The sequence below is a fragment of the Sesamum indicum genome, linkage group LG9 (assembly GCF_000512975.1).
Source record: "Sesamum indicum cultivar Zhongzhi No. 13 linkage group LG9, S_indicum_v1.0, whole genome shotgun sequence".
NCBI lineage: Eukaryota > Viridiplantae > Streptophyta > Magnoliopsida > Lamiales > Pedaliaceae > Sesamum > Sesamum indicum.
Window position 1 is genome coordinate 10,302,554 of NC_026153.1, and position 18,164 is coordinate 10,320,717.

Below are 18,164 nucleotides of genomic sequence, written 5' to 3' on the forward strand. Positions count from 1 at the left end.
TATTGCCAAGTCTGTAACAAATCAGGACACAATAGGGATACCTGCTTCCGAATTCATAGGACTCCTGATTGGTACAAAGAACTCATTAAACAAAGGAAGAAAACTCGGAATGGAGCAAGGGAGTACATTGTTAATGAGGCTAGAGTTGTGGATAGATCAGACACACCTAGGTCTGGCTGGTGGCTGACTTGATGGAAGCTCTTAAAATTGTGCAAGGCAAGGTGCTTCATGATCCTATGGGAGTTCATTTGCACAGATTGAAGAGGTGGCAGGCATGGCATTACATCTCAAGTCTGAAAATAATTACTCAAGGAAATGGATCGTAGACACAGGAGCCTGAAATCATAAGTGTGGGGATACAAAAATCTTTTAGTCTCTCATACCTCTGAATCCTTGCATTAATATTCATCTGCAAACAACAGCAAAGTTCATGGTACTCATTGTGGTGAGATACAACTATCTTCACATATAACTCTGAAAAATGTTCTTGTTGTTCCTAGCTTTGCCCATAATCTTTTGTCAGTTTCTTAACTTTTTAGCTCATAGCATCTTAGTTTCTCGTTTCTCACTTCCTCATGCGTTTTGCAGGACCTGAAGAATAATCGTGTCTTGGCTGTAGGGACACGAATAGGAAAGTTCTACTTCTTGACTATTGACTCCTTCAGTTCAGCCTCTTCTCATTGTAATCTTGTTCATATGGCCTGTAGTTTTGCTATTCCACAAGTGTATGACCTTTGGCATAAACGTCGGGGACATTTTAGCTCATCTATTCTAAGTCATATCACTCAATTGAAGCTTCATACTAATAATACGAATCATATTTGTTCTATATGTCCCTTAGCTAAGCAGACAAGGGAAACATTCCCACTAAGTGAATCGCAAACTTCCAGTCCTTTTGATCTTATTCATACTGATGTTTGGGGACCTTATAAACAACCATCGATCATAGGCTGTCACTATGTTCTTACCATAGTTTATGACTATTCCAGAGCCACATGGACATTCTTGATGCATCACAAGTCTCAAATTACTAAAATTCTGTCCTTCTTTGCTATGGTATCAACTCAATTTCATGTTCAAGTCAAAACCATTCGCACTAATAATGGGACTGAGTTTTTAAATTTTTCATGTCAAGAATTATTTCAGAACTTTGGGATTATTCCCCAAAAAAGTTGTACACATACACCATAACAAAATGGTGTTGTCGAAAGAAAACATCATCATCTTTTACAAATTGCTCGAGCTTTAATGTTTGGATCCAGTTTGCCTAGTCTTTTTTGGGCTGGTTCTATTCTCACAATGACACACATTATTAATAAACTTCATTCGTTCAAGCTACACTGGGAATCTCCTTTTGAGCTCTTATATCACACATCACTCTCTTATGACAATTTAAAAACATTTGGTTGCCTTTGTTTCGCTACAAATGTTCCTTTACAAACATTTTGTTCCAATTCCTACGTCTTTTCTACTAGTTATTCCAACTCCTATACTCAGTCTGATTCCCCATCAGACATCATTTCTCCTCTTTCTCCAACTGAACCAGACCCTCTGTCTCTCCTCCAAATTTTGTAGCCCCCTCTTTAGACTTGCCTCTTAGATGTTCTCATAGGCACACAAAACCTCCTATATGGTTAAGTGATTTTCAATGTGATATTTTCTCTGATTTTTATGTTGATTCTCTAACCTTTGCTTCATCATACAATTCGTTTTTGGCTATCTTGTCTACTATCCAGGAACCTGGGCATTATTTGCAGGCAAAGGGGAATATAGAGTGGGACCGGGCCATGATGGATAAAATTGCAGCCTGAAAAAGAATGACACATGGGAGATCGTGGATCTTCCCAAGAGAAAGAAACCTATTGCGTGCGAATGGGTTTATAAAGTTAAACTCAAGCTTGATGGAAGCATTGACAGGTACAAAGCTTGTTTGGTTGGAAAAGGTTACAATCAAGTTGAAGGGAGTGGATTATTTTGAGAAATTCTCCACTGTTGCCAAGGCTATTACAGTACGTGTTCTGTTGGTTGTTGCTTCTAGCTATGCATGCCAATTCATCAAGTTGACATTAATAATGCTTTTCTCCATGGCTTCTTGGATGAAGACATCTACATGTAGGCCCCTAATGGATATTCTGTGCACCCAGGACATGTCTGTAAGTTGAAGCGCTCTTTATTTGGCCTTAAACATGCCTTTTGTTGATGGAACTTGGAATTGACTTACAAGCTTCTTGGTGTTGATTTCTCTCAATCACCCCATGATCATTGTCTGTTTTCCTTCAAGATACTGCAGATGGTCTTCTTATCTTACTTGTGTACGTGGATGATGTCCTTATTACTGGACCTTCACTCTCTCAAATTGCAGTAGTTAAGTCTTTCTTGGATGACAAAATTACCATCAAGGATCTTGGCCCCGCGAAATACTTCTTTGGTTTAGAGATAGCTCGTTCTACTACTGGCACATCTGTTCAACACAAATATATTCGAGATATAATTCAAGACATGGAACTTTAATCTGTTAGCTGCCACAACTTTGCCCCTAGAATTAAAGTTGTCTTCACGTGATCCTAACCCTCTCCCTTACTCTGAACCATATCGTTGATTAGTGGGTCATCTGTTGTACTTAAACTTCTTTTTTTTTGGGTAAATGTAATTTTCATTAAGTAAAAGTAGTAGTACAACAAGGTGCTCGTCAGTTGGTTTCTCCCTCGATAGGCCAAGGGATACGCCATAATCTATATAAAGCACTTGTACTAACAGGACTAGCTAGATTAATGCTGACAATCCTCTGTTTGACATCATCCACGATCAAGTTAGGTAATATGACCGGCATCCTCTCTACATGTTCAAATCGCCTGAGGTTCCTTTCCCTCCAAATGTGGTAAACACATGAGGCAAGTAAGGCTGGAAACGCTATGTTGATGATATGCTTACTTCTCCATTTTCATGAAGCCCACTCAATGTCTGTTGCCCAATCCTGGTTTGGCCATGTAAATCGAACCAGTCTTCGAACTTCTGTAAGGCATCTCCTGCTAAATCGACAATGGAAGAATAGGCGAGTATGTGTTTCCATCACCCCTTCATCACATAAAACACAATCGCCAAGATGGAAAAGTCATGGTTTATCCATCGTGAGCAGTTTTGCCAAGGATTGCCATCCACACAATAAATAAGTGGCGAGGGATCTTCAAAGATGCCGAAAGTAGTGAAGCCCAACCTACTTTCATCCCCAGCAGCTCCCATAATTTGTAAAGTGCTTGTGCTGTAGGTTGGTCCTTCTCAAATGCTAGGTGCTACGATCATTCCCTCCATAAATCAGTGGCAGTGCTAGTGTAATCTCTAAGCAATCTATGTCAATGATGATGGGCCAATGCCATTGCCCCTTCTTGATAACACTGCTAAGCTTTGTTTCGTCCGGTAGCTCAAGAAGATCAGGTCTATTTGGGAATTTATCAATAAGGGGTCCGAGGTGGTGCCATGGGTCCTTCTAAAGATAGTAGTTTTGTCCATCTCCAATCTGGTAGTTTACCATTGGTCGAAGTACACTGCGTAGTCTTAACATCTTCCTCCAGCCCCACGATCCCCCACCATCAATAACAGTCCAAATGGAGGTATCCCATAACCTCCCTTCGTAAAGCCACTAACACCTATATAGAAGTCCTATCGCATCTTATGACATCACATAGTTTTTTCATCATTAAGGCGCGCTTTAAGATACCGATGTCCTTTAATCCCTGGGCTCCCTCCTTTACCGGTTTACACACATCCTTCCATGCGACCTTTGCATAGCCACTGGTCGTCGTTCCTTCCCATAGGAATGCACATAGACGCTTCTCAATTTCTTTTTATAACCCCCTTAGGTAATATAAATGTTGAAGCCCAATACAAGCTCAGTGCCATGATAACAGATTTGATAATTTGTACCCTCCCTGCATATTAAAGAGCCATACCCTCCCAACTATTAATGATATTTTAAGTAATAACAGTAAAGGAAGTCCCAAGTAACTCATCGGAAGGGTAATCCTGCACAAGGCCTATTCTTCCCCAGTTCGAATCCTTTCATTCTCACGGTGTACTATGATGCCGATTGGGCTAATTGCATTGACTCACACCGTTCCTTGACTGGTTACTGCGTCTTCTTAGGGCCAAATTTGGTATCATGGAAAACTAAGAAACAGACAACCATGGCTCGAACCACTGCTGAGGCCAAGTACAGGAGTTTGGGCACCGCCGTTTGTGAGTTACAGTGGATTTCTTACTTACTCAAGGATCTCCAGGTTCCTACCTCCACTCCCATTCCACTTCACCGCGATAACCAAGCTTCCATTCACATAGTTGCTAACCCAGTCTTTCATGAATGGACAAAGCATTTGGAGATTGATTGTCACTTGGTTCGTGACAATACAAAGAGGGTTTTGTTCTTCCGCTCCATGTTCCCAGCAAATCACAACTTGTAGATGTTTTTACTAAGCTCCTTCCCGCCTTTGTTTTTCATTCTTTCTTGTCCAAGCTGCACTTGGTCCCTTTGCCCAAGTTCAGCTTAAAGGGGGGCTGATGAAAGTTTCAGGATTCGAACACTCATTTGCAGACTTCTCATTATTGCATATGTACAAGGCGTATAATCATGTATTTGTGTTTGTGCTTTTGTTAGTAGAATAACACCTTTGCAGTTTTTTAAGTTGTTAAAAGTTAGATTTGGTTGATGTGACGGGCCTAACACTGTGTAGTATGATTCGCTTGGAGTCCTTGGGATTACGTGAATAAGCATGGCAAAATAACTTGGGGATCTCATTAGATGAGAATGGTATAGGTTACCTCCCACAAAACCTTTTCTCCATGTGAATCGTTAAAGCGGGATATGAAAAATTGCATTTGTGGACTCAAAGCCTACTAAAAAATAGTTTTCTGGAAACCCCACTTAAGAGTGGTAGGCTTTTTGAAGAAATAGTGGTACGGGTTAATGACTGAAGACCAAGTCTTAAACTTGACATTTAGCATTACAATAATCTACTAAATTTCTGTTTACATTTAATGTAGATGTCTAAGAATCCATTCACTTCAATTTTTTATGCTAATAAATTTAACGGAACAAACTACAATGATTGACTGCAAAATCTTAGGATTGTTTTAGATTTTGAGAACCAGACGTATGTTCTGGATTGGTATTTTCCTCGAGCCTTACCGAAAGGGTCCACATGCAGAGAACGTTTGACGTTCGATAAGTGGCATGAGGACAACCGGAAGGTTTGCAGTACTGTACTGGCGTCAATAACCAATGACATCCAAAATTAGTACTACAGGCATTATGGTGTCCAACCGATAATGCTCTGCATGAGCCAGGTTTATGCAGTTCCGGACGGCCATATTAGATATATTGTGGCAAAAGCATTTTTTGGTGCCAAGATGCTTGAAGGGTCTTCTGTACAGGACCATGGGGTTAAGATGCTATCCTTTCTGGAGAAGCTCAAGGACCTCAAGGCTGATCTTGAAAAAGAGACGTACATTTATGTGATCCTTCAGTCTCTTCCTCCCTCCTTTGACCCGTTTATCGTGAACTATACCATGAATGAACTTGACAAAGACTTTCATGAGTTGATAAACATGTTGGTCTAGTATGAGAGAACGATGAAAAGTTTGCGCTGTCAGTATTGATAGGGGAGGCTTCAACCTCATAAACGAAAGGCAAAGAGGCCGGATGCTGGAGGAGGAAGAAGGGTAAGACAGAATCAGCTACTACAAGTGCTCAGAGTGCTCTTGTTACCTTACTGGGCATGGACAAAGGGAAGAGTAAGGCGGTTCGGCAGTCATAGATTCCAAAAGATGTTTGCATTAATTGTCATAAAAAGGGGCAATAGAAGAGGAAGTGTCCTAAAGTCCTCTATAATCAAGGTATAACTTGTTATTGAGCCTTAACATGACTGCTACTATACTTCTTGGGTATTGGATACCAGTTGTAAATCTCAAATCTGCAAATGGTTTGCAGGTGGTGCAAAGGAATAGAAGGCTGAGACAAATGGTCCTAAAACTTAGCAATGGCAGGGATGTCGTGATTGTGGTTAAAGAACTAGATAGGCTTAGCTATTAGATATCATGTTAGGATAAAATTGATAGAATATAATTATGTAACCTAGTATGATTAAATTATATTTTTCTAATGTTGGACAATTTGGATTACATGATTTTGATTGATGATGGTTATTTCATTTGACAAAGAATGGTTATTCTTGTCTATTAGGTTGATTATTTAATTATTTCAAAGCTATCCAATAATTGGATTATGAGTGCTCAATACAAATTATTAAAAATGGATAATCAAGATAAACTCACAGATCTGGCATGCGAAGGTAGGTCACATTTCTCTAGTTAGGATAAGGAAGTTAGTGAATTCAACGAATCTAGGATTAGACAAGTTGAGTTTACAAGCTTGCAAGTCCTTTCTGAGCAAGATGGGGACCAAGAAGAACTTTGAAGGACAAAGTGTGCTTGTCAATGGTCTGTTGGATTGGATCCAATTAGATATCTATGAGTCATTGAATACATAGAGCCAAAAGGAGGTTCACAAGTTTAAGGACCTTTGGAAGGTTCGGAATATTAGACTTGAAGTGGAGAACTACACTGGTTGCAAAATTAAATCCTTCAATTGGATTGAAGTAGTGTGTGTTTAGTGGGGGTTCTTAAGTATCTGATGGGAATGGAATTCTCACTCAGTGGAGTTTCCCTTTGGAGTGCCACAATTGAACGTTGTCTGTGATGAGGGAGGGATTGGACCTTGTTGGATTTGGTTCGATTGTTCTTTCACTGAACTACCTTGACCCATGTGGCATAGCAAGTCTATTTTCACAATTTACTTTAGTATATAGGTTTCAGGTGTGGTCGTCTTACTCATTTTGAATGATATGAAGAAGTTGGGAAACACTGAAGCGCAGACATTATTTACGCAATTGTCTATGAAGGAATTGGATTCCTTCCCTTATCATAGGGTTAAGCTGTCCAAAACTCAACCTTTGTAGACTGATGAGGCTCTTAGAAAGATGTTTGACATCCCCTATGTTTTTTGCCGTTGACAACATGGGTATGTGGTCCGATGCACTAGGCCGAATGTTGTGTGTGATTTGAGCATAACAATGGACATCGAGAGTGAAAGAATCGGTACGACTCGGGAACATGGCAGAAGTGTAAAATAGAAAATTATTTAAAACAAATCAAAGGGGTGTTTCATTTGAAATTTTCAGGCGTTTGGTGTTTGTCAAAAGTATAATGATCAAAATATAAACATGCTAGAAGTGGCTAGAGGATGAAACAAAGACATAAAAACAAAAATAAAACTTTACCTTTTGTTTCTATAGTCGAACAAGAACGTGCGTTGTTCCCTTTACATTCTCCCATTCACTTTAGGATCCAAATCAGAACCCCTATAATTGGTTCACACCACACTAAGGGAGAGATATAGTTTTTTTTCTATTGCTAGATAGAAAAAAGAACAAGAAGAAGAAAACTACTCCAAACTAACACTATTAATTAGTGCTTTGGGAATGTTTTATGTTCTGAATTGAATCTGATTCAATATAGAACAAAAAGGAGAACATTTTTGGAGAGAAAATGGAGCAAAATTTCGTGGCTAAAGTTGGTAGTTATGCATGATATATGTGTAGTTTTGTATATTACATATAATTGAATTCAAAATTCAATAACTACCAAGTTTGCCTCCAAGGCAACCTATATACACACATGCATATAACCTTCAACCATGACGAAATAACCACTCCATTATCTTCATCATGGTGAGGAGTTTCAACTCCTTAACTTGCTCCAACCTTCCTCAAATGGGCTTGGACTTCAAGTATGGATCGGGCTTAATTTATCAAATTAAATCAAGCCCAACTAAAGTTCAATGGACAATAATTAATTAAATTAATTTTAGCCCAAGTAAGTCTAAAGATGTATTTAATCCAATTAAATAAATATAAGCCCAAACTCTAATTAATTGATCCAATCAATTAATTAAGCCCAAATAAAATAATAAAATTAATTTAAAGGTGTTAATCCCAAAATTAATTAATTCTTGAGCCATCCATCAAATGGATTATTAAATAAATGACCAATCATTTATATATATTCTCCTTGAAATTAATTTAATCCAATTAAAATTTATTTCTTCTCGAATTAATTCCACCAATTCTATAGTGATTTGTGTGTAATTCTTTAGGTTCACCCTCAGCTAGACTTGGGCATTGTGTCCAACATAAATAATTAATTAAATATAATTTGATTAATTATTTCCAATTAACCATTAATAAAAAATGCCCGTCAGCATGGGTGGTCATGTAGCAACGATCCATGGCACTAGAGACTAGGTCAATGTTGGCGTGAATATTTAGGCTCTCGAATTCCATACAAGTACGGTCCTTACTTTAGGGCTCGGAATTGGGCATCGATTCCCATCCTGGACCACACAACTATGCTGAGTACTTGAGATGCGTTTACTCTATTGGTCGACAAAGGAAACCATTTCCTATTCTACCAATTGCTATGGCCATAGACTTAGAGAGTTTAAACCATCTCAAAGCTCATAGGAGATATATCCATCGTATACTGATAGGGAACAAATGTCCTCAATACATAATCCGACTACCCTGAAAAAAACTTATAATAACCACATCGAATATATAGTCATCTCTCTCCAGATCCAAGATATAGCCATCATATGTATGTGAATGCCATGATTCCTCAAGTCTAAGGACTATCCTGTACTATCGAAGTCGAGAATTCAAGTTATACCTATCAAGCCTCCAAGGCTTCCATATGACGGTTCCCGCGAGTCAGTTCAATCAACTAACAACCTTGTCAACTAATTCACTAAAATTGCATGACATCCCATGTCTGTCACTGATGAAACATAACACTCATCCAATGAATGCAATACTTAGTGAAAGTCTCTACAGTACTCTTGATGCCCAGTCTTGAGGTCTTCGACTTGGAACGTTTTAGATCAACCTTCAGAAGTTGGTTTCATAGCTGTCATCCAATGCGCAACCCAACTACATAGGTTATTCAATTGGTCTATGGGTATCTATTGTGATGTTAAAACTCCGTTCAACATAAATAGTAAACATAACAAATACATGGTGGCACAGATGAATGCTTACAACATTCATTAAAATAATACCACATTCATAAAGATTGGTAAATATTTCTCAAAACTGCCAATCCAATTGGCTTGCTGGTCACCATTTCTAATAGAGAGTGCATCAAGAAGGCACTGCATAGCAGTCAAGATTATTCTTTAGTACCTGAATAAGGATTAAAGAAATTTTCTTCATGCAAATCAATGGAGAAACGATTTTCGAAGGCTATGGCGATACTAGCTTCCAGTTGTATGTGAATGGTGACTAGTCGCAATTTGAATGTACATTTAGACATAATGGTAATGTGGTGGCTTGGAATGGTTTCAAGCATGATGCCACAATGATTTTCACCATAGAAGTCAAATATATAGTGACTTTAATAGTTGCTCAGGAAGTATTTTGGATGAAAAACCACATCCAATGGTTGAATGTGAAGCCTAGCACGACCAAGCCAGTAGTTATTTGGAGATAACAACTAGGCAATGGCACAAGCAAAAGGGTCAAATCTCATCACAGATCCAAGGAATATTCTTAGACGCCACCATCAGTTTGGAACGATGGTAGGAAGAGGTGACGTACAGTTTTTGCGTCATTTCAATAGATAATATGATAGACCTGTGAGACTGAGCTGGTATCGCAGATTGTCACTCAGATAGGTCAGGGATATGGGTGATTGACTTTAGGTCAAGTGGGAGATTGTTAGAATAGGTGACCAAAAAGCCAATTTCATTGGAAATTTTGGGAATCATTTAGCAATCTTTATGAATGTGATATTATCTTAATGAATATAGTAAGCATTCATCTATGGCGCCATGTGTTTGTTGTGCTTACTATTTACATTGAACTATGTTTTAACGTCACAACAAATACCAACTGACCAATTGAATAACCTATGTAGTTGGGGTACGCATTGGATAGAAGTTGTGAAACCAACTTCTGAGGGTTGGTCTTAAACGTTCCAAGTCGAGGACTTCGAGACTGGGTATCCAGAGTTCTGTAGAGACTTGTACTAAGTATTACATTCATTGGATGAGTGTTGTGTTTAATGGCGACTGACATGGTATGTCTATACAATTTTAGTGGATTAGTTAACAAGATTGTTAACTAATTGAACTGACTCGCGAAAACCATCATATGGAAGCCTGAGAGGCTTGGTCGGTATGACTTCAATTCCCGGCTCCTATAATACAGGATTAGTCATGTATATGATGGCAGTCGCATGCATATGATGGCTATATCTTGAGTCTGGCGAGAGATGACTATATCTTCGATTTGGTCGTTATAAGCCTTGTTCAATGTACTCATAATATGTAGTGAGATCGATTGATTTCAAGATAGATTCCGTCCCCTATCAGTATATGATGGATATATCACCAATGCAATTTGAGATGGTTTAGACTCTCTAAATCTATGGCCATACCGAATGGTCAAAATGGAAATGATTTCCTTTATCGATCAATAGAGTAAACGCATCTCAAGTCACGGACGCCATTATTCCCAATCCAATTTCCTTTTAGCTGGTTGGGGTGGTTTTCCGTCTACGATCCTTACTTTCAAGGAGATACGACTCAGGTGATCTCGGACCGTCTGGTCCAAGATGGGAACCAAAGTTAAATTCCATAGCCTAGACTAAGGCCGAGAGATGGTTGACGGAAGAACCGGATATATATGGAACTCGAGAGTCTAAATGTTCACGCCAATATTCATCTAGTCTCTAGTGCCATAAATCGTTGTTAGACGGCCACCCATGGTGACAGACATTTTCGATTAATGGTTAATTGAAAATAATTAATTAAATTAGATTTATTTAATTATTTGTGTTGACACAATGTGTAAGTCTAGTTGTGGGCGAACCTAAAGAGTCACACACAAATCACTATGGAATTAGTGAAATTAATTTGAAATTAATTTGAGAAAAAATGAATTAATTTAATTGGATTAAATTAATTCAAGGAGAATATATAAATGATTGGATCATTTATTTAATAATCTAGTTGCTGGATGACTCAAAATTAATTAATTTTTGACACCTTTAAATTAATTGGACTAATTTATTAGGTCAGACTTAAATAATTTATTGGATCAGTTAATTAGTGTTTGGGCTTAGATTTATTCAATTGTATTAAAAAAAAATTTGGACTTAGTTGGGCTAAAATTAATTTAATTAATTATTATTCAATGGAGTTTGGCTGGGCTTTATTTAATTTGATTATCAAGATCGGTGCATACTTCAAGTCCAAGCCCATTTGAGGAAGGTTGGAGCAAGTTAAAAAGGAGCTGAAACTCCACACCATGATGAACATGATGCAGTGGTTATTTCATCATGGTTGAAGGTTATATGTATGTGTGTATAGTTGCCTTTTGGAGGCAAACTTGGTAGTTATTGAATTTTAAATTCAATTGTATGTAATATACCAAACTACATACATATCTAGCTTAGACTAACCAAGAGAAGCCACGAAGTTTGCCTCTCATTTCTCTTTCAAAATATTCTCCTTTTGTTCTATATTGAATTTGATTCAAGTTAGAACATAAAACAATCCAAAAGCACTAATAAATAGTGTTTGTTTGGAGTTACTTTTCATTCTTGTTCTTTGCTCTATCTAGCAATAGAAAAAGAATTATATCTATTCCATAAAATGGTAGGGTCAAATTAGAGGGGTTCTAATTTCGATCCTAAAGTGAACAAAAGAGGAATGTAAGAGGAAATAATGCACCTTACTGCTTATCTAAAGAAACAAAAGGTAAAGTTTCATGTTATATTTCGATGCTTTTGTTTCATCCTTTAGCCACATGTCTAACATGCTTATATATTTGTTATTATACCTTTGACAAACATCAAACGCCAGGGAATTTCAAAGGGAACACTCCTTTGAACCGTTTTAATTTTTTTATTTCACACTTTCGCCGTGTTCTCGGGCCATACCGATTCTTTCAAAAATCCCTTCCGAAGCACGCAAACTAATCACAACCATGGTGGCTAATAATCAGCAATTCAACAATAAGAATGACAACCCACCATGAAAAGTGAACGAGGTAAGTACTTCAATTGATGAATGTTTAAATAAACTTACCTCTCTTGTAAAAATTTTTATAGTGGGAGGTTCTCAACGAGTTAAGGTTTGTGGGATATGTACATCTTCTGTATATTTCACCAATGCTTGCCCCCGACATCATGAAGAACCAACCAAACATGCTAACACTGTCGGTGGATCTTTCGGGCAACGATAGAGGAGATATGACCCCTTTTCAATATATAACCCCAGATGGAGAGATCACCCAAATATGAGGTATGACAATCAACCTCACAATTTCCAAAACCCTCCACACTAACAACCGCCACCACATCCTAAAACCAACCCCAATCCTGGGCCCTAGAGGAGATTGTGAAAACACTCACCATAAGTACCCAACAATTCCAACAAGAAACCCGTCAAAACATTAAAAATTTGGATTCTGAAATAAGCCAGCTAGCCTCACTCGTCAGCGTTTGGAGTCCCAAGGTAAGTTGCCCTCCCAAACTATCATTAATCCTAGGCAAAACGCTAGTGCGATGTTTTACACAATGGAAAAGAGCTACAACTCGAAATTAGCACTAGGCGTGGGCATGCATAGCAGAGGAAAACAAAGGATATTTAGTTGTGTGTGGGCACACACAACAGGGCAGAACAGAGGAGGAGCTCGATATTCCCTCCAAACAAGCCAAAAATCGAAACAAGTCAGCGATAACATTCTTAAGGTGTTGGTGACAAAACCACCCTTTCCGAAAAGGTTTGCCAAGGCTAAAAAATAAGAAGAAGAAAGGAAAATTTTTTGAAACGTTTTGCAAAGTGGAGGTACACATTCCATTACTTGATGAAATCAAACAAATCCCTTGCTATATCAAATTTCAATGAATTGTGCACCAATAAAGGTAGGTTGAAAGGCGATGAAAGGGTAAGAATGAGGGAGAATGTGTCCGTAATTATCCAACAAAAACTACCTGCCAAGTGCAAAGATCCGGGTATCTCCTCTATCCCTTGTAAAATTGGTTTAATAGGTATTAAGAGAGCTATGTGTGATTTGAGTGCATCTATAAATATTCTGCCTCTTACTATCTTTAAATCCTTGAATGTTGGTCCATTAAAAGAAACGGGGGTTGTAATTCAACTTGTCGATCATTCTATTATTTACCTCGACGGAGTTCTTGAGGATGTTTTAGTGAAAGTTAATGAATTGGCCCTTTCCGCTGATTTTTTTGTGATAGATACGAGGGAAGATAACTCCCCCAATTCTACATCTATTTTTCTAGGAAGATCATTTCTTAAACCGCTAGAAAAAAAATTGATGTCCATAACAACACCCTCACTATGGAATTTGATGGTGAAATTATAAGATATTCGATATATATGAATCCATCCGATATTTTAGTGATGTACCTACTGCTCTCACCATCCGATGCCTTTTGGTTTGTGAAATGCACCCACCACATTCGAAAAATATATGATGAGCATTTTTTCCAACTATGTGGAACAATTCATAGAGGTAGTCATGGATGATTTCACCATGGTAATTCTCTCAATGATTACTTGAAAAAAAAATTGGCTAAAGCTCCTGAAAGATGCATAGAGAAAAACCTTGTGGTTAATTATGAAAAATGCCATTTTATGGTTGACCAAGGTTTGATTTTAGGTCTAGCAGAATAGAGGTTGATGAAGCTGAAATAGGCATTATAAAATCCTTGCCTTACCCCGCACACTGCTCTTTTCTTGGTCTTTCAGGATTTTATATACGATTCATTAAGGACTTCTCCAAGATCGCTCAATCCCTATGCAAGATGTTGCAAAAAGATGAGGCCTTCGAGTGATGAAGTATGCAAACTAGCATTCAACAAGTTGAAAAATTCTTTGACCTCCACACCAATAATCCAACCTCCAAATTGAGAACTACCGTTCGAGCTCATGTGTGTGCAAGCAACCATGCCATTGGTGCTGTTCTAGGCAAACGAGTTGGAAAGGACCCTCATGTCATCTACTATGCATCAGGGATGCTAGATAGCACTGAAAGCAATTACAGTACCACGGGAAAAGAACTCCTGGCTGTTGTTTTTGCTTTGAAAAAATTTCGTCCGTATTTGCTTGGAACTAAAGTAATTGTTTACTCTGATCATCCAGAACCCAAGTGCCTCTTGTCAAAAAAGGACGCAAAATCAAGGCGCATACGATGGATACTCTTGCTTCAAAGTTTGATTTAACCATCAAGGACAAAAAAGGGGCGGAAATCTTGTTACCGACCATCTTAGCCCGTTAATAAACAAAGGTGACTTGCTCCCCATGAAAGATGAATTTCTAGATGAAGGCGTCCTCGCCGCACAAGGAACTACCCCATGGTACGTTGATTTAGTACATTTCTTCACTACTCAAACTTTGCTTAATGATTTATCTAGAGCAAAGAGGGAAAAACGTAAAAGTGTTGCAAAGTACAATATGTGGGAGGATCCATGTTGTGGAAATATTGTTGGGACCAAATCATAAGGAGGTGCGTACCCAAATCCCGAAATTACATCTATCCTTGAATTTTGTCATTCTTATGCTTGTGGAGGACATTTTGGGCCTAAATGAACTGCATAAAGGTGTTCGAATGTGGTTTATTTTGGCAAAATTTGTTTAAGAATTCTTATCTATTATGCAAATCTTGTAAGATTTGTCAAAGGATGGAAATCTCAGCTCCCGTGATCAAATTCCCGTAGCTCCTATACTTGTATGTGAAGTTTTTGATGTATGGGAAATTGATTTCAAGGGACCATTTCCTTCATCTTTTGGTAAATCTTAAATCATTCTTGGGGTAGACTATGTGTGTAAGTGGGTTGAGTCAAAAGCCACACGACCAGATGATGCTAATGTTGGAATAGGTGACTAAATTCTAATTAGATTGGTGGTTTTGAGAACCATTGAAGCAATCTTTATTTAAGCAATGTTGTCCCGACGAATATGGTAAGTATTCATCTTCTGCACATGTATTTGTTGGACTTATCAATTATGTCAAGCATTGCTTTAACGTCACAATAAATGCCCGTAGACCACTTTGTAACCCATGTAGTTGGGCTGCGCATTGGATAGCGGCTATGAAACCAACTTCTCAAGGTTGGTTTGAAATATTCCAAGTCGAGGACCCACCGAGACTGGGCATCGAGAGTACTACTGAGATTTGCACTAAGTATAGCATCCAATGAAACACGACAGTCATCCAATGAATGCATTACATAGTGAAAGTCTCTATAGGACTCTCGATGCCCAGTCTAGACGTACTCGACTTGAAACGTTGCAAACCAACCCTCAGAAGTTGGTTTCATAGCTGCTATCCAATGCGCAGCCCAACTACATGGGTTATTCAATTGGTCTGTGGGCATTTGTTGTGAAGTTAAAATACCGTTCAACGTAAATATTAAGCACAACAAACACATGGTGAAATAAATGAATGCTTACTATATTTATTAAGACACTCATCCCATGAATGAAATATTTAGTGTAAGTCTGTATAAGACTCTCGACGTCCAGTCTTGAGATCCTCAGATTGGAACATTTCAGACCAACCCTCAGAAGTTGGTTTCATAGCTGTCATCCAATGCGCAGCCCAACTAAATGGGTTATTCAATTGGTCTGTGGGCATTTATTGGGATGTTAAAACACCGCTCAACGTAAATAGTAAGCACAACAAATACATGGTGCCACAGATAAATGCTTACTGCATTTATCAAGATAATATCACATTCATAAAGATTGCTAAATGTTTCTCAAAATCGTCAATCCAATTGGCTTTCTAATCACCAAATGAAACATAATCAAGCCTATTCTGAAGCATTTTCAGAGAAAGCATTTTCAGAGAAAGCATTTGAGCGAAAACTTTTTTGAAGCTTGTTGAGAATTCTTTATCATGTGGTATATCATTCTTTGACCACTTAACTGAATTTTTGCTTTGGCACTTTTCTCTGCAATCACATGAAATTTAGAATGAAATTCTTGAACCTTTTTGTATCTTTATTTCATTGCATTAAGAACGAGAAAAGGGTTAAGTGTGGGGATATTTGATGAGAGTGCATTTTATGTCAATTTCAATTGATATTATGCCATCTTTTTGTAACTAAAATCTCCTAATCAAATGTTATATTGCAATATTAGTCTATTACCAAATGATGGGATGAAAAATGAAGAAAGGAGTCAAAATGACTGAAAAAGGAAGACTCAAGACTCGAATTTTGGCAAGAATTGGAGCTGATTGGATTACCTTTTTGATGAATGGAAATCACTTTTACTGAAGGAATTTCTTTAAAACTGTAGTATTAATTTCGGAAAAAATCCAAAGAGCCCCCCGTGATGATAGGAATGTTAAAAAAATTCCTATGAAAATTAAAGTATCAAATGCCCCCCTGTGATATAAAATAAAGTTAAAAAAATCCCTCTGTACAAAATTTGGGCCACACGCGCTTTAACTGTGATTTTTCTATAAAAGTACCTTTTTTTGATATTTTTGCCCTTCTCTCACATTTAATATATAATATTATATATATTTGTTAATAATAAAATATTATTTTTATAATAATTATCTAATTAAAATATTATATATTTTTATTAATAATAAAATATTATTTTGTATAATAATTATTTAATTATTTATAAAATAAAATATTAATACTATTAAATTATGAAAAAAAAATATAGCGGTGGCGTCTTCGCCGCCGCCGCTGCTGAAGAGGAGGGAGCCACGCCCCCCTCACCCCTAAGCGACGGCCATCGCCCATTATCTGCGAGGGCGACGCCGGTCGCCCAGAAGGGCGGTAGAGGGAGGGGAGGGGAGGGGAGGGGGCAGGGAAGGAGGGGTTGGAGGCAAGAGGGGTACGGCTGGGTGGGGGAGGAGACCAGGGGTGTTTGGGGGTGGGGCTTATAACTATTATTTTAATTTATTTTATAAATTATAATTATATATATTATAAATATATTTTAATAGTATTAAATTATATATTATAAATCAAAATAATTATATATTAATAGGCCTAGTTTGACCAGTTAACTAGAAGGGGTATTTTAGTTATTGTTTCTAAAAATATAGGCTCAAATTGATCAGAGGGCGATATGATTATTTATTCGTAACATGGGGGTGATTTTTTATATTAAAAATTTCATAGGAGAAATTTTGATATTTTTATATATCACAGGGGGTCAAAATGAATTTAACCCTATTAATTTCTTTAGTGTTTTAGTCTTATTAGGAAATTACACTTTTAGTTGTAGTAGAATTAACTAACTGGTAGCACGTATATATGTGATGTAATTGACTATGGAGATATTTTTTGGACTTTTTGAATTTTGGGGTCTTGGAACTTTTGCTTTCTCTTCAAAATATTTTTTATGTTTTTTATGGTATTTCTCACTTCCCTATTCATGCGTTCTTTCATGAGCATGTCTAGTTAAACTCTCTCATTACGGTTAAAGACTCGGTGAATGCTTAATTTCTATGCATTGCAAGATCTAATTTATGCTTTATATTCTCATTTTGATTGATATTTTTGTATTCTCTGTGCTTTTATAACAAATAGTCTGATTTATAAATGATACAACCTATTCTTCATTGTCAAGAAGGTTTGCCACAAACTATTATTCATTGTCAAGAATATTTGCCTAACCAATTAAATTTGTAAATATTTAATTGTTTGTTTATTTTATAACTTATGGCAACACAACATAATTGATTATGTTGAAGGGAATGTACAATCTAACTTAAATAAATCCTCTTAGGAATTTATTTGTTAGAATTAGGCATTTCTAGTTCTTAATGCTGTTGGTAAATTAAAACTTGCGTATGTTCCCAAGGTTGTTTATTGATTAGGTATTTAGTGAAAACTGACGTTCCTTGACTATCAACAAGGTAAGAAAATGTGAGATTGTTAGATCATACCAATAACCATAACCAATTTACCTATCATGAATGATTGTCATCCTTCCAGCTATGATTGATTGTGGAATTAAGTATGATCATGTCTTTAACTGCAATCAATATTTTGTACTC